This window comes from Amblyomma americanum, chromosome 7, assembly GCF_052857255.1.
Source record: "Amblyomma americanum isolate KBUSLIRL-KWMA chromosome 7, ASM5285725v1, whole genome shotgun sequence".
In the NCBI taxonomy this organism is placed as follows: Eukaryota; Metazoa; Arthropoda; class Arachnida; order Ixodida; family Ixodidae; genus Amblyomma; species Amblyomma americanum.
In genome coordinates this window covers 138,748,467-138,765,678 of record NC_135503.1, presented here as the reverse complement: position 1 = coordinate 138,765,678, position 17,212 = coordinate 138,748,467, and positions in this window count along the sequence as shown.

Here is a 17,212-nt window from a genome sequence, read left to right as displayed (position 1 = left end):
GTTTCCCAGGCTTCTCTACTATCTATTCCTTCCCTCACCCCTGGGGAGTGTACACACTGCCAAATTATATGGTCGAGGGTCCCCCCCTCTCCACATTTTTTACATTTATCTTCTATGTCCTCGTCTTGTAGGACGTGTGACGCCCATACCTGGTTTATAAAATTTCCGGCCTGTAGCCTTCTTCAGGTTACTGCCTCTCTGTTCCCGAGCTCCTTGTCCGGAGGAGGGACAGTTCTTCTCTGCAGTCTGTAATTCTCTATGATTTCTGTGTATGTTTGTAGTCTCTCGTCGAGTTCCTTGCAATCTGGCGGTTCCGCTTCTGCTTGGAGGTAGAGATCTCGAGCTAGAAGGTGCGCCGCTTCATTGCCTGTTACTGAGGTATGAGCTGGTGCCCATATTAGGCTAATTTTTCTATGCATCTTTTTCCCCGTTAGAATCCGCACCGCTTCTGATGCGACTCTACCTCTTCCATAATTCCGAATTGCGGCTGCGTATCGTATAGCTGCTGATACTGCTGTACACTTGCCATCCACCACTGAGGCTACAGCTGCCGCTACCCCGGTCTACCGCTCGCCGCATCCGTGTATGCTACCGTCTCCTTATTCATTTCGTTGAAGCGTCTCATGAGGGCTTCGGCTCTCTTTTCCCTCCTCTCACTGTTGAAGTTGTGGTGCATGTTTCTCGGAAGTAGGTCTATTCTGAGATGTTCCCTGACCTCCTTCGGAATGTCTTGTTTTTGCTGCATGCCTCTGTGTGCCTGCAATCCTGTGTGCCTGCAATAGTCTTTCCTACTGAGCTGTTCTGACCGCCTCGACCGTTTCCTTCCACGTGTTGTGTATCCCCATAGCTAGGAGTCTTTCCATTGAGGTGCTTATGGGTATTCCTAACGCTCGTTTGTAACACCTCCTAATTATTGAGTCCAACTTATCTCTTTCTGGGGTCCGGATGTTAAGGTATAGTGTAGCGTAGCTGAGTCGACTGATTATGTATGCTTGCACCAATTTTATTAGGCTCCTTTCTTTGAGTCCTCTCCCTCTGAGCGCTATTCTTCTGAATATTCCAGTTACTTGCACTGCATATCCTTCCAGTTTCTTTATTTTTTCATCATTGTATCCATTTTCCTGAAAAAAAAGGCTTAAAATTCTTATCTTTTCAACCCTAGGCACCGGTTTGCCTCCTACCATAATGCTAAGATTGCTATCCCTTTTTAATCTTAAATATTTCGGCTTGTATATTAAGAGTTCTGAGTTCTCTGGCGAGCAGGCTAGCCCTCTTCCTGCCGCGTACTCCACTACTGTGTCTGCCGCAGTTTGAAGTTTGTTTTCTATCTCTGCATCGCTGCCTTTGTTTATCCAGACATTTATGTCGTCCGCATATATGCTAAAGTGTAAGTTCTCGATTCCTCCCAGTTTCGCTGGGAGCCCTCTCATGGCTAGGTTGAAGAGGAGCGGGGATAGGACCGATCCCTGTGGTGTACCTCTGTTGCCTAGCTCTATTTCTTCTGACTCCAGGTCCTGGTATCTTATTTTGGCTGTCCTATTAGACAGGAAGTCTTTAATGTAGTTGTATATCTTGCCGCCTACACTGATCTCCTGAAGTTCCGATAGGACCGCCTCATGTTTAACATTCTCGAAAGCTTTCGTAAGATGTAATCCTAAGACTGCGTTTGTGTCCTTATTCCGAGAGTCTATGATGTCATGTTGTATTCTCAACATAACGTCTTCAGTACTTAGGCCTGGCCTAAATCCGACCATCTCGTTTGGCCATAATTTCTTGTCCTCCATGTATCTGGTTAGCCTCGTTTGGGTTACATGCTCCACCAACTTCCCTACACATGAGGTGAGGGAGATTGGTCTGAGGTTCTCTAATTTTAAGGGCTTTCCAGGTTTGGGAATAAGAATGATGCTTACTTCTTTCCATTGTTTTGGTAGCTTCCCCTTTTCCCACACCTGCTGCATGTATTTAGTTATAGCAGTGATCGACTCATCATCCAGGTTTCTTAGCATTTTGTTGGTTATTCCGTCCGGGCCTGGAGCCGATTTAGTTTTGAGCTTAATTATCTCTGCTCTCACTTCCGCCTCCGTTATGGGCGTGTCCAGTTCTTCATTCCCCGGTCCCTCATAATCTGGCAGGTTAGTACGTGCTATGTTCCCTATGTATGTTTGTTTGATTTCCTCCATGAAGCTATCATCTGTTCCCTCATATTTGTGCCGTGTTTTGGCCAATCTAATGTTCGTCTGTGACTTTGACTGGGTTGGGTCTAGCAGGTGTCTCAGGATGTTCCAGGTTTTCGCTAGGCTCATTCCCTTCTCCATGTCATCGCATTTCCTGCACCAGTTCTGTTCGCACAACTGTATTGCGTACTTTTCGATCTCTCGGTTTAGCCTAGCTATTCGTCTTTTCAGGGTCCGATTCCATCTCTGTTTTTTAAGTCGGTTCTCTAAGCCTCTTTTTGCCTCCCACATGTGCAGAAGTTTACTATCTGCCACTAACGGAGGTTCTTGGCCTTCTAGAGTTGCCGTCGCTTCGGTGGCATGACTTTTAAGTGTATTTGTCCACTCTTCTAGGTCCGTGATTGTAGTAGCGGCGGACTCTTCCCTTCGCTTCCTGAATTTGTCCCATTCTGTAACTTTTGTTTGCTTCAGCTGTTTTTTCTTGATACCTTTGGTCGTTGTTGTAGCTATTATATAGTGGTCACTATCTAGGTCTTTCCCCGTATTTTTCCTGGACACCGCCTTGGTGTTCTTCGACAGTGTTAGGTCAGGTGTGGTGTATGCAGTGACACTGTTTCCTTTCCTCGTCGGGGCTCCTGGATCAGTGTGTAGTGTCAGACTCAGTTCTTGTATATCCTCCCAAAGCTGTCTTCCCTTACTATCTTTTCTATTGTATCCCCACTCCTCATGCATTGCGTTTATATCTCCTACTATGAGGAGGGGGTTTCTTCCTGCTGCTTTCAGGGCTTTCCTGAATATGACCCTGAATCTTACTTTTTTTTGTTTGGGACTTGAGTAGATGTTAAGTAGGAAGAGGCTAGGCTCTTCTTTCCTACCCGTGAGCATTTATACCAAGACTCTTTCTATGTCCCTGGATTGAATCTCATGTTCGATCGCCGCTATGTTTCTCTTTACTAGAGTCGTTACTCTCGATTTCTCTCCCCTGTCACTGTGGAATGCCTGATATCTTTTCAGGGATGCTGTTTTCCCGGTCTCTTGTATCGCTATCGTTAGCGGCTTCTCTTCTAACGTATCCACGTAATTTTGCAATAACGCTCGCTTGCGTTGGAATCCTCGGCAATTCCATTGCCAAATAATGGACTTATTGCGTGCGTTTCTGGCCATATTGAATTTGGGTAACAGCGTCCTCCAAGTTTTTCTGTCGTTCCCCTAGGGCAACCAGCTCAGTTCTCTGCGTTCGCAATTCCGCTCTTTGCACCTGCAATTCTGCCGTCATGCTCTCAAATCTCTTATTCATGTTCTCTTGTATCTGGTTGAGTGCTGCCATGACCTGTGCCATGAAGTCTCTCTGTTCTGTTTGCATCGAATTTATGACATTCCTATTTTCTTCACAATCCTTCTTTACCTCTACCCATATATCTTTCGTTCTCCCCCTTTCGCTTAAGCGGGGGTCTCCTGACTGTTTCTGCCTCCTCTATTTTGTCCTCTACCGTTTCCTGCCACTTAGGTGTCGAGGGGGTACTTTGTTGTGCTGCCTGCACGGGCTGTATAGGTAGCATGCGAGGGAGAGGGGCGCTGCCTTCTCTTTTTGCTTTATTAATTTCTTAAGGTTACTTATTAACCCTTGGAGTTCACTCACTTTCTTTTTCAACTGTTCTGTTTCTTTATCTTTATCCTCTTTAGCCTGGGAAGACCCTTCTACAGAGCTTACTTGTTTGGGTTCTTTGGTCGGGGTCCTGCTTCTGCTCTGTCTCCTGCCCCAGGGATTCTTTGGGTCCCTGGATCTCGATCTTCTTGTCCCTTTCGGCGTCGCTTGGGCCCCGGGTGTTGCCTGGTCTTTGCTCTTGTTTTCCCCAGTCTCGAGACGCTGTCGTCCCTGCGACGCTCCTTCATCTCGCCTGCTCGTGGTGTTTGGGGCCTGTGCTTCTTCTTGTTTCTTCTCCCATATCTTCTTCTTTACTTCGTACGGTGTTCTGTACATCTCCTTGCATTTCCTTCCTCCCAATGGGTGCTCCTTTCCACAGAGCTGGCACTTGGTCTTGCACTGATGACTTCCCTGTGGGTTTTCTTCTCCACAGCTTCTGCACTTTTTGTTGTCTGGGTCCGGGCATACGTCCTGCCTATGGCCCATCCTGCCGCATGCGTAGCATACTTCGAAGCGTTTCTTGTATAGTACGCATTTGGATGGTGCGGGCGACAGGTACACTTGCCACGGGACCTTGTTGCTCTCGAAAAGAATTAGGACTGCCTTTGCTTCTTTCCCAAGTCTTCTCACTCCCAATGCGGGTGGGTTCTTGTTTCCAAAGTATTCGAGTCTCTTTAGGATCTCTTCCTCCGTCCAAAAAATCGGTGCATCATATATCACCCTTTTTCCGCAGTTTTCCGGCGCTGCCACGTAGGCGCTTACCGTCGTCTTTCCGTCGCCCACTATGAGTTCGGTGGGCGACGCGTACTTGTTTCTTCTCGACGCATCTCCCGTTGCGACGAGTATAGACTGCTGCTTTGTGTTGAACGTGATTACGTCTCCCGCTCCTCCATCTTCGTTGCCCGCCATTTTGCTGATTGCATCAGCCAGGAAGGCTCCCCCATATTTCATCAGCCATTCGAGTCCTCCTTGGGGCCTCAGAATGATCTTGTCAAAACTTTTCGGAATCCTCATTTGTTGTCTCTCCACGGACTTTTCCGCGAGTTTTCTTCCCTCGCGTCTCTCCGTCGCTCTACTTCTGCCTTTCGAGCCGTCCACGTGGCTCCCTGTCTCCGCTTCTTCTGGGATTGCTTTCCCATTTATCTTCGCTCTGAACCACTGTCCCGGAATCTTCAGTGCTTCGGGATCCATTCTCTCCCCTCTACCACCTCTATGATGTACGAGGTCGCTTAGGCGTGGCCGTAGGCCTAGCCCTCTTTGTCCTTGCCGCTAGGCCTCGTTAGGCCTAGCTCTCCTCGCCTCCCCTGACGCCTCGCCGGCTCGGTATCGTAAAAAGTACGGCCTACCTTGCGCTGTAGCGTTCGGTCCACCGTCTTTACTTCTTCCGTCGTTGATCCCAGCCAGTTTCGCCCACACTCAGGTCCTTGCGTGCGATGCAGCCCCCGTTGTCGACGGAGCGCGCCAGGCGCACGTACGATCACTTCGACAGCCGGCGGAGGAATGCCCGCGATTGGCCGAGTGTGTCCTGACGTCAACCACGGAGATCTCCGGCCAGCATCGACGGCATTGCTGCGTAGGGAGTTGGTTCGGCTTGCTTAAGAACTACGTTTTGCAAATTATGGATAATTCAAGCAGCGTTAAAACTGTCGAGCCATCAGCAGCTTCAGAAAACGACGGAGCCGACGACGCCGCGGAGTGCGCCGGCAGCGAAAGTCAAGGCGCGGCATTTTCACGCACTGGAAATCTCGACTGACATGTTTTTCTCAGGTGTATGCGCGTGCATATCTTTTGCGTAAGTGCATGTGCAAGTAGCAATAAAAAAGAAATCGCGTCGAAATGCTGTTGTGTACTCGCTGCTGCATAAAAGCCGGACAGACAACTTCTTCTAACGCCTGTAATATGTGCTCACAAAATGTGTAAACACGTGTGCAAACATGTGTTCGTGTGTTTACATTTTCTTTGTTGTGGCGAAAGCTTGTTGTGCATGTTGTATAAAGTCCTGAGCCGTCATCGCTGGAAGTATGTGTATAACAGCATTAATGGTGAGTTTTTATGACACTGTTCAGTCAAATAAAGTGTTCATTCGTGGCATTTTGCAGTTTTCATCCTAGCGATTTCATCAACTGGTTTATCAGTTCATGGAGTGCAGAAATGGCTTTAACTTCTGTGGTGTTTAGTTATTGTGGCTCCATTTGACCTCAAAGTGGCGCCTCGAGAATGACTGCACTCTTTGCCACTTCTCTGCCTCTAAACAGCAGCCTGCAGACGATTTGACTTCAGTTCTCAGTTGTAAGACAAACAAAGTGGGTGGCAGTTAGCTGTGCCTTCTAAGAATTGCTGGAATATGCATGTTCCATCCGTCTGGCATGCTATGACCCTTACTATAAAGTGGGGCAGTTTCCTGTCTTCAGACGGCTCAAGAAGACAGCTTTCTCAGATGTTGTGTTGCTGTAAAATTTGCTAACAGCTCCCAATACGCTCTTATCTGCCTTTGTTTAGTCAAGCTCTTGTGTCAAATTTTGCCTTTTTTGGGGCCTGGCATTGCTTTTTTTCACCTGCGTGCTTTTAAACTTTTGTGTCAACTTGGTCTGTTCTCACTGTAATTTTTTGTTATTTCAGTAGCTTATTTCATGATATTTGGCTATTGAATGCTTTTTTTTCAGCCTGGGGTTTTTACAACTTTTTCTGAAATTTTCTTTTTACAGCGTGTACAATGAAGGTTGTGCTGCGAAACTTCATGCCACTGTTTGTGAGCCTTAGCTAGGGTTTACACCTTATGTATACAATGAGAGTTGCTGGTTGTAAACCTCGTATAATGCAGCTGGGCGTGACCAATGTTCTTTGCTGTTCCTTTTCAGATATTTTTGAGAACATGTTTAGAGAAGTGATAATCTCAGGCATCTTTCCACTCACAAGATTCATTTTGCAATGAATACAAACAGCTGGTAAGAAACTGTTTTTCATACTTCATTTTTAAGTAGCTATACGCATTAAGTATGGAAAGAAAATAGCTTTCACTGAATATTTTCTAGTTCTTCATTAAATACAGGCTAACTACCAACTAGCTGCTGCCACATCTTTCTTCTTCACATAACACGCAAAAATTCAAGCAATCACTTTTCACTGGCCTCATTGACTCGCTTCAGCTAAACCTGTTTTCCCACTCGTCCCAACTTCGATTCCGCAAATGCTTTCATAAAAAAAGAATTTCTAATGCTCAGCAATGATTAACATATATTTGTAGCTTCTTGGTTTGGAAAGAGCTTTGTTTTTAGATGTCTTCATTTGCATTTCTCACTGTTAAGGTCCAGGTTTCTATAATAAACTAAGGCACCTCAATATTGGCTACTTGGTTTTCTACAGGATGACTGACTTCCTATTTAACTACACAACAAATGACTGCTAATGTAACCTACTGCATTAGCAGTTCAGTCAATGTTGTTTCTAGTTCTATTAATTTTTGCTGCTAATTTTTCTGCTTTTTCTGATATTGCATCACTTTGGACTGGGTTCAGTAACACTGAACCCAGTGTTAATGAACTCGTGTTACTGAACTGAGTGCAGAGCTTTAATTTTTAAATTTAAGCATTTCTCATTAACAGTCACCCTGTCCCTATTTTTTTAAAAAATAGTCACTCGTGTTACTGAACTGAGTGGAGAGCTTAAAGATGTCCCTCTATCCAAAGGAGTGAATCAATTAATCATGACACAGTCGTTTATCTTTTTTCATCTACGGCATCAGACTAGCTTGTGCAAGGGGAGTAACGCCCATGTCATGAAAATCTGTTGACGCTAGTGGATGGAGGGCCTGCTTTGAGAGGCATCTGCCACTTCATGCTTGAGTATTATGCGACTGCAGTCGCCAACCAACATTAATCACTATTGCTGTGCAGATTCTAACTTCTTTTAATCTCAGTGCAAAAGTATGGTTGCATATATGTACTCTAAATTCTTGGTTGTCGTCCATGTGTTTGTTTGCTGAAGCTTGGGTTTCTTTTTTTTCATGTTAAGCAGTCAGGCCATTGAATGTGATCTTTGTGCTCTTATACCTCCGTCTGCATTTAGTCTTACCTCTGGTAAGGCTAGCAAAGGTTATTATGGTGGATGCACGTTTGTGTACTTGGCTTCTGCCGCGTGCTTTTTTCCTCAGTGATTTTCAGTAAAGATACTAACTTAGTTGGGTGAAACATTAGCTTTTGGATATTCTTGTGCACCCGTTTTTTAACCATATTTCCTGTTGTGTCACCACTACTGTTCAACACAATGCACAGTTGTATTCACAGGCCCCCGAGGACCCGGAACAAGTGAATAGAGAACAGACGCTGATCATTATGGCTACTGCGCAATAAAATATGGCTGAGGGCAATACAAGTGATTGTATTCTTTGATGTACTTCCGTACTCGAAGCATGTGCCTGTGCATATTCCTTGCTGTGAAGAACGAGAGCTGCAGCTGTTTGAGTAACGTTGTTTATTTTATGCGCTGTACAGCTTCCAGGAACATAATGAGTATGATAAAAGATCAAAAAGTCACAGAGAACGCAAACTAATAACTTCACCATATGTGAATGTTCTAGCTTGCACGAAATAGAAATGACATTTCAGGTAACATGCATATCAGAAAAATGACACTTCTTTGTGACATGTTTATATAATTGCATTGATCGGAGCCTAGTGTGTAATTTTCTCGTAATGCATTTGTTGTTTGAAATGTTATTCCCAGATCATGTAGAAAAAATGTAAGTTTCCTGTGTAATGAGCAACGGTTCGATTTTGCTTTGTATCTCTATGTCATACCTTGCATCATTTTTCTTTTGTTCTAAGCCGTAAAGCTCACAATATAGAATGCACAGCATCCAGCCCCGAACATGAAAATAGATTGCCTGAATATCCGGTGAACATCCTCTGAATGTCTAGGAATCGTCACATCTGGGCATGATATAAGTATTATATGGACGTCGACTATAATCAAAATGAAGATTGTATGGACATTATATGGGTTAATATGAGCATTTGTGAACATTATATGGACATCTGATATCTTGTGGAGGGTATTATATGAATATCCACTGGGTATAACTTGTTTGGCTGGGTTGGGAGCAGCTCGTTAATTGCCATCTGCACAGGCCAAATTGAATACTTTGAGGAGTTACACAGTGGACACCCATCAGAACTCGTCATCGTTAAATCCATTGAACTCCCCATCTGTTATGTCACATTTCTGAGCAGTGTCGCGAGGCTGAGATATCCTTTCTAAGGATATCCTGAGATATCCTTTCTAAGGATATCTCAGCAAGCTGACAAAAAAAAATTGCCCTGCGTAGCGAGAGTACTCCTGAATACATCTGGCTACACTGCATACGTGTGAGGTGAACATCTTGCCGCTTCTTTGGATTGCCTTCGCATTCCCCCAGGAGATGCATGCAGTCCGGGCAATAATAATGAAACGCGAGGGTGTTCAGTGAAATTCCAGCAAAATTCTTAGAGATATTTCGTGTGGGAAGTTCATCCCTCTTTAGTATGAAGCCAACAAACTTCATAAGGCTTTTTCTATCTGCGTCCACGACAGCCCAGATTTGACAGCGAAGTCTATAACTTATGTCGCTGTGGCCTCCGCCGAAAGATCGGATTCGGGGAGCGCATCCAGCAGGATTATAGTCGCTTTCTTTGTTCAGCAAGTCGTATTCTTCGCAGTCTTCATTCGGAAAGTAGAACGAACTGGACGCGGATGGTGCATTTTAGGGGTCGTTATTTGGAGAAGGATTCAGTGATGAGGTGCTGGGAGCGTACTGTTTATCTTCGGTGGGTGCATCTGACATAGGAGAGTCGTCGCGTTCTTCTGGTGCACTTCGTTCGCCAGGAGAAGGCAAGTGAGCCGCCGCTGCCGGGCCCTTCCCGGGGCTCTGGTTCTGGTCGTGGTGGTATCCTGTGGGGTCCTGGACCAGCTGCCGGTGGCCTTTTGACCGCTTTTTGAGGTTTTACTGCCGCTTATTGCGGATCTGGCCTTGGCGCGGCCGTCTTTAGTTGCGGCCACGGGGGAGAAAGAAGAAGGCGACGTTTGCTCTCCTGGCTGTCTCAGCGGCGCCGCTACCTCTCAGCCCCTTTGGGGTCTCTCGGGGCGCCTGTTCCGGTGGTGGTTGGCGGTCCTGGGCCTGCCCGGCGTTGTCACGACCGGTCTGCGGTCTAGGTTTGCGGTTGTCCTAGTCGTTTATGCTGTCGGGACTCTGTCTGTGGTCGGGACTCTTTCTTCGGCGACTGTCCGCGGTCTCTGCCTGGCGGCTTGACCCGCGTTCGGCTCTTCTCTTTGGGCACGGGCTTTGGGCCTCGCGCCAGTCTCGCATTAGCGAGACCCGTGGTCGGCTTCGCCCTGACACATTGGTGGTCGGGGGTCTTCTCGGCCGGCGCCGCCGCCGCCATGAGCTCCTCGGGCGATTCTCCTTCAGCGTCGCCCGCGGAGGCGGCATTGCCTGTGCTTGCTCTTCGTCGTCTTTCGTCGGGCGCGACTTCGGACCCGAGTGTCTCGGCGGCTCCGTCTGTTCCGGCCACTTCGCCGTCGTTTTCGGAGGCTGGGGACGACCTCCTCGCCGGGGTTTCTGATCTGGCTTCGACCACGCAGCCTTTAGCTGCGCCTCGGACCGCGGGCGTTTTAGGGCTTTCTGAGCCGTCCCCGCCGCCGACGGACGGCGCTGTCCCGGGTGCGACCTCGGGAGTGCTGGGGCCCTCTGAGGTGAAGACGGTGTCTGGCCAGGAGCGGCCGGACGAGTTGGCCGCGTTCCTGGAGTCGTCGGGCATGGAGTAGCCGTTGGAGGTGGCGGCTGGACTGGTCCGGTTCGCGCCGGTTTTGGGCCTGGGCTTTGAGCCCGTACCGTCCATGGATGCTGCCATGGCGGTGCAGGAGTTGATGCTTGCGGAAAGACAAGGACAACATATAGTGTCCTTGTCCTTGCGCTCGGCGCTCGCTGCGCGAGTGGCGGGTGTCGTGTGGCAGGCGGCTTACTTTCGGGCCCTGGTCTTCGACGCCCGGGGCCGCGCGGAGGTGCTCCGCCAGATGCGGGCCGCCTCGCAGGCGGTACTCGTAGCGGCCAGACAAGAGGCTGAGGACGCGCGGAGGGAGGCGGAGGTGCTTCGAAGCGCCAAGCCTTAGCTGAGGCTCGTTTTCGGTCCGGTCCTGTTGAGCCTCCCCAAAGGACATTCGCGGAGGTTTTGGGGTCTGCGACGACGTCTACTTGAGAGAGGACGGCGGGAGCCTCTGCCGTCGCTGGTTCCGGCGGCCCCACGTAAAGTTTATCGGGATCGACCCAGATGTTTCTTCCGAGGACATTGTCAGGGTAATTAACGTGCGGAACCAGGGATTGGACCTCGACGCGGGGTCCACGGTTGTTCGGTTTTCTTTTCAGGAGAGATCGGGCAACCGTACGCATGTGTTGGCTGTTGCAAAGGACGCGTTTGCGCGCCTGATGTCGAGGGGTCGCTTGACTGTGGGGTTGACAAAGGCGCGGGTCGAGGAGGACCTGCATGTCCCTATGTGCACCTTCTGCGCGACCTACGGCCACACGCGCAGGGGGCGCCGTGCGCGGTCCGATATCGCAAGAGCGGTCTGCACGAAGTGCGGGGGTGCGCACTTGGCGCAGTCTTGCGGAGTTAGGGCCGGGGACGCGGGGGTCTGCTGTGCGGAGTCTACGAGGGCGGGGAGGCCTTCCGACTCTCACTGTGCGAGCGCTCAGACGTGTCCGGTTTTGCAGGCTCCCGTGGAGCGGCTTAGGTCGAGGATCGATTATGAACAGCGTTTTTCTTTTTTTGTTCGCTGTTAAGTGGATCGCAGCGTTTTATCTTTCTGTCTTGGTTGGTGGACGAGCCGCTTGATGGTGCTTTCTGCCTTTTAGATTTCTTCACGCCGTTCATTTTTGTTTTCTTTTGCGTGGCAGGCGCAGATGGTTTTGTTTTTGGTAGCTTTTACAAATTTAGTGATGTGTTTTTAACCAGAAGCGAGTGTTTTCATTTTATTTTTTTTCTTGCCTGCCGGCATCGGTATCTCGTTTTTTGGGGCCTAGCACTCTTTTGCTGCGGTCCCCTCTGAAGTTACAGTTACAACAGTTAGTAATTCGGAGTTTGTGTGTTAGCGGTTTGGTTTGTTTTATTTTCTTCTTATGCTATCTATCGGTTTGTCCTGGCCGCCCCGAACCTGTCTGCGGCGCGTCTTGCGGTGGTGGAATTTTTTGGCTGGCGTTTACATTTATTTCAAGGCCGACCAAGTGAGGCGGTTTGCTTTGATCAGTGCGTGGCGCGTTTGTTTGTTTTTACTGTTTGTTGCACTGATCGGTGGAGGGCGTGCAGCGCCGTGCTGATTGTTTTTGCAGCGCGGTTATTGTGGGCCGGCCAGTTTGTGGGCCGCCTAGTTCGAGAGCCGGCTCTCGAACTAGGCGGACGTGCGCTGCTGAGCTCCTGCTCTTTGCCCCTGGCTCGCGCGCCCCTCTTGGTTCGAGCTGCCTGCTGTCTGCTGCCGGCGCCGGGCACTTGGGGCCTTGGGTTTTTTCCCTGCGGACCGGGCATCATCTGCGGGCCTCATAGCGGAGACCGTTGACGCCTTTTCGACCGCATTTTGCGGCCTTTTGCTCGGGTGAGGCGCCCTTTCGCTGCGGCCAAAAAGGAAGAAGAAGAAGCCTCTCCTCCCGGGCGACTGAGCTGCGCCGCTGCCTCGGGGCCCTCCAGGGTCTTTTGAGACGCGTTTTCTTCATGCGGCCCTGTCCGGGGTCCTGCCTGCGGAGTTCCGGCGTGCTCCGCGGTCCTGGCCTGCGGTCCTCCGGTCGCCTTGGCGGTCGGGGGCTTTTCTCGTCGCTGCCCGCTGGACTTTGCTTGTTCGCGGGCCTCCGGTGGCCGGCGGACGCTGTGTCTTCATTTTTGCCACCGCGAACTCCTCGCCCAGGAATTTAAAGGTGATTTTTCGCCTTTTTCACTTGCGGTGCCTGGACTTCGGGCCTCGCACTGAGGCTCGGCCCTTGGGGGGCCTGCGCCCGCCGTCGTGGTGTCGCGGTGGTGGTTGGCCGCTGTGTCCACGTTTACTGCGGCTTCCTCGTCTGCGTCGCCAACCGGGGCGCGTCGTCCGGTGGTGGCGGCGCATCGTACTTCATCCGGGGCGACTGCGGGCTCGGGTGCTTCGGAGGCCCGGTCCGACCCGGGCCGGTCGCCGTTTTTGGAGGCCGGCGACTAACTTTAGGCCTCTGTTCCGGAGCCCCAGCTCGCCGGGCACCCCCGACTGCGACTTCGGGCGGGGCGAACTCCCCCGCGGGGGAGACGGCCTCGCCTTCCCGAGATTACTGGGACTCCCGGTCCTCTGCTGGGGTCTCGGGCCCGGATGGTGCTGGAACTGCCCCTGACCGGACCGGTGCTCCCGAGAACATTGCGGACGCCGGTGCCAGGCTTGACCTGGCCTTCTCGGCGTTACCCGACTTTGCCATGTCACGCGTCTTCAGGAGCGCCTCATGGCGTTCCTGAACCACGACAAGAATAAGATTGCGGTTCAGGCACGAACCCAAATTTCCCACATGTTTGGGGAAGTGGTGCTGCGTTGCGCGGAGTACTGCGCGCTGGCGTCCGACGCCAGGGGCCGCGCCGAGGTCCTCCGCGTCATGTGGTCGGCGGAGCGGAGGGAGACGTCGGACGCTAGGACTCGGGCCTCTAGCGCGGAGGCCAAATTGGAGTCGACCGTCGCGTCCGTCCTGCGGCCGGTCCCGGCGGGGACTTCGGGACCACCAACGTTTGCTGCCTCCGTGGATCACAGCCAGCGGCGCCAGCGCCGTCGTCAGCGGCGCCTTCTGCGTCACAGCGGCAAGTCACGGCAAATCATGTCGCTTTTCTTACTTCTGCGCCCGCGGCGCAGGTTTCGCTGCGGAATTTAATTCACACCTTAAAATCAAACATTGATCCAGTCGATGCGGGCATTGGCCCAGTAGTCTTGCGAACAACGAACGCCGGTGTGACCATTCTCGCGCGTGACCGAAGAAATGTAGAAAACTTAAGGTCCGCAGTCCAGCGCAACGAAACAACACGCGCGGTGATGTCTGTTCGGGTGGCGGAGTGCCGAAAGCCACAGATCCGGGTTTACGGCGTTGACCCGGACGTCCCGGATGATGCCGTGGTGGCTCAGATATCCACCAAGAATTCCGATCTGGACTTAGATGTGCAATCGATGCGACGTAGATACACGTTTTGCCAGCGTGACGGTGCAAAAACGCACGTCATTTCTCTTCCGCCCGATGCCTTTCGTCGCGTCATTGAAAGGGGTCGCCTTACCATCGTCTGGTCTTCTGCTTCCGTTGCAGAAGACCTTCATGTCCCGATGTGCACCTTTTGTGCTTGCTACGGGCGCTCCCGCAGGGGCTGTCGCCTGTCCCATCTTGTTGGAACGTGTGGCCAGGTTGCGGGCTAGGACCGACTATGGCGGGAACTAAACTTGTGACTCCTGCGACGAGTGGGTGGGCGGCGGCGTATCTTCCTTTTCCTTTTTCTTTTCTTTCTTTCCTTTTGCGAAACGCTTGGCGTCTCCTCTCCGGGCGCCTTTATCGCAGCCTTCTTCCTTCCTTCCTTACTCTTTTCTTATTGTTAACGGAGACTTTTCTTTTTTATGCTTTTCTTTTTTTTGGAATTGCTGTGCGCCACTCTCATTCTGAGAGCTCGCGCCAGTCACCTTTCTTTCTTTTCACTTTTCTTTGTTTCGTTTTTCGCCCCCGCCATTCATTGCTTCTTATACTTCAGCGCTGTTTGCCTGCCCACTCTCGTCTCATCCCATGTTGGTCGTTTATTTGCGTCTGTCGTGCGGGTCGGCTCTTGCGGGATTTTTGTGGAGTTTCTCCCCCTTCACTTTTTGGTGCGTGCCTGCAATGTACATCATCCGTTTTTATATTTTCTCTTTTCTTTCATATTTCTTTTTCGTTTTTCGCTTTTCGTCATGAGTTTTAACTTTCCTTTTTCGTTTATACAGGCAAACTTGGATCATTGCAGGCGCGCCACGGGAGTTTTAGTTTCCAGGGTCGAGGAAGGCAATTTCGACTTTGCCCTCATTTCTGACCCCTACGTGAGAGACAGTATAATTCTCTCCGTTCCGCAGGAGTGGGCTCTGTTTGCTCATCCCACTGCCCCCCGATGCGCCATCCTCGCTCGACAGCCGCGGGTTTACATCTTTCCTATTTTGGTGTCACAGTGCGTGGTTGCCGTTCGGTGAGCAAACCGTTCGGCCTCGTTCTTACTGATCAGTGTTTTGCTCCGCCGCACTCTCCGATGACTCCGGTTTTCGGAGAGATTTCTGCGGCGTTGGCTCTTCCACGTGAAAATCCGGCTGTCGTTGCCGGGGATTTCAATGCAAAACACGAGGTATGGGGTCCGGACTTCTGTGATGTGCGTGGGGGCGACCTCTTGTGCTTCGCATCAGGGGCGGACCTCCTCATCCTCAATGATCCCTCCTCGCCTCCCACGTATTCCAACAAATACATTGATAGTTGGATTGACGTGACCCTGGCTAGTCCGGTGCTTGCGCTGGCGGGCTCTAGCTGGTCGGTAGCCGGAACCGAGTCGCTATCAGAACACAGACACATTGAGGTTCGCTTTGGCGCTGGCGACGGGCCTCGCGATAGGGTTCTAACCTCTCGCGGGGCGGCCCGCGCCATTGCCCCGATTAGCAGACACCATTTCTTTTCTGCGGTCGTTGGTGGCGACCTCGGTTCCGATGGCGCGTTCGATCTTGTAGTCCAGCGCTTTCACGATGTGTTCGACCGCGAACGCCGCCGCTATTCTTCCGCCCGAAGGATGCGTTCTTTGCGACGAGAGCGCGCGTCGTGGTGGACGGACGACCTGGCCCTCGAACGCAAGCGCGTGTGTGAGCTGAGGAGGCGTTTTCAGCGCACGCGCGACGCTTCGATGCGTGCTATTTACAGGACTTCCTTCAGCGGGGCCCTGGCACGGTTCAGAAACCATGTCGCGGCTGCGCGGTAGGCGGCCGCGAGCGAGCTTGCCCGCGAGGCCACTCTTCAAAACCTTTACGGGCGGCCGTTCAGGAGGGCGTTCGGTCGTCTGCGGGGACTCCCTCTGCTCCCTGCGGTCTTGCGACCCGACGGAGAGATGACGGATTCCGTTCTGGCGACGGCCGCGGTCCTCCTGGAAGCGCAGGTCCCCTGTGACGACATGGAGTCGGACGCGCCCGAGCACGTGGCATTGCGTGCAGTGGCGGCCCGTCCTTTCTTGGGAGGTCCCGAGGACGTTCCTTTTACCTTTGGTGAGGTCGAGTTGGCGATCTCCCGCACCAAACTAGGGACGGCCTCGGGCCTTGACGGGATCAGCCCTCGCATGCTGCGCGCGCTTTGGTCGGCTCGGTCTGGCTTTTTCATGTTTATTTTTAACACCGCGCTCCGCCTCGGTCACTTCCCCTGAATCTGGCGGCGGGGAAGAATTATCTTCCTTTTGAAACCCGGTCGGCCGCCCGAGGCCCCCGCGTCCTATCGGCCGATAGTAATCAATTCGGTCGTCGGAAAGCTGTTGGAGCGGCTCCTGTACGATCGCCTGCACCATTTCCTGTCCCGTTGTGGACTGCACCACGAGGCTCAATTCGGTTTCACGAGGGGTCGGGGGGCTGTTCAGGCCCTTCACGCTCTAGTTTCCAAATTGCGGCAGCTGCGGGACGCCGGTCTGCACGCGCTGCTTATTTCACAGATTTCCAGGGGGCATTTGACAGTGTGTGGCATCCCTTAGTCCTAAGTTCGCTTGGTGACTGGGGGTGCCCGAGGAACCTCTGCGCGTTGCTCCGGTCGTTTCTTTCTGACCGAGAGGTGGTTTTCCGCTGTTTCGCGGGAGGCGCGGTCGCGCGTCCCACCTTGGGTAGCCCGCAGGGATCCCCACTGTCTCCCCTGCTGTGGAATGTCATAGTGCGTGGCCTTTTGGCGATGGGCATGCCAAAGGGTGTGTCGCTCCAGGCGTACGCGGACGACGTCGTCGTTCTGGTGCCTGGAGCCGGGAGGAAGGACCTTGAGCGTTTGGCGGACGACGCGCTCGGTCGAGTTGCTGCGTGGGCGAGAGGGGCGAGGATTAACGTCTCACGCGACAAGACGGTGTGCGTGCTCATTTCTCCTCCTCGGAGAGGAATGGGTCGCACTGTGCCTGCCGTTCCCCTTGATGGTGCCCGCCTGTCTTTCAGGCCTGCCGTTAGGGTGCTCGGCGTCGTCTTTGATCGCATGCTCTCATTCATTCCCCACGCAGAGAAGCTCAAGGAGCGTGCCGAGACGCTGTCTGCCCGCTTGGCGACTTTCTTCCGCATAAGCGGCACACCGGCGCCTGCTCGTCTGAGGGCGCTTTACCGCCAGGTCGTGCTGCCAACGATCGCCTATGCGTCGCCCGTTTGGTGGACTGAG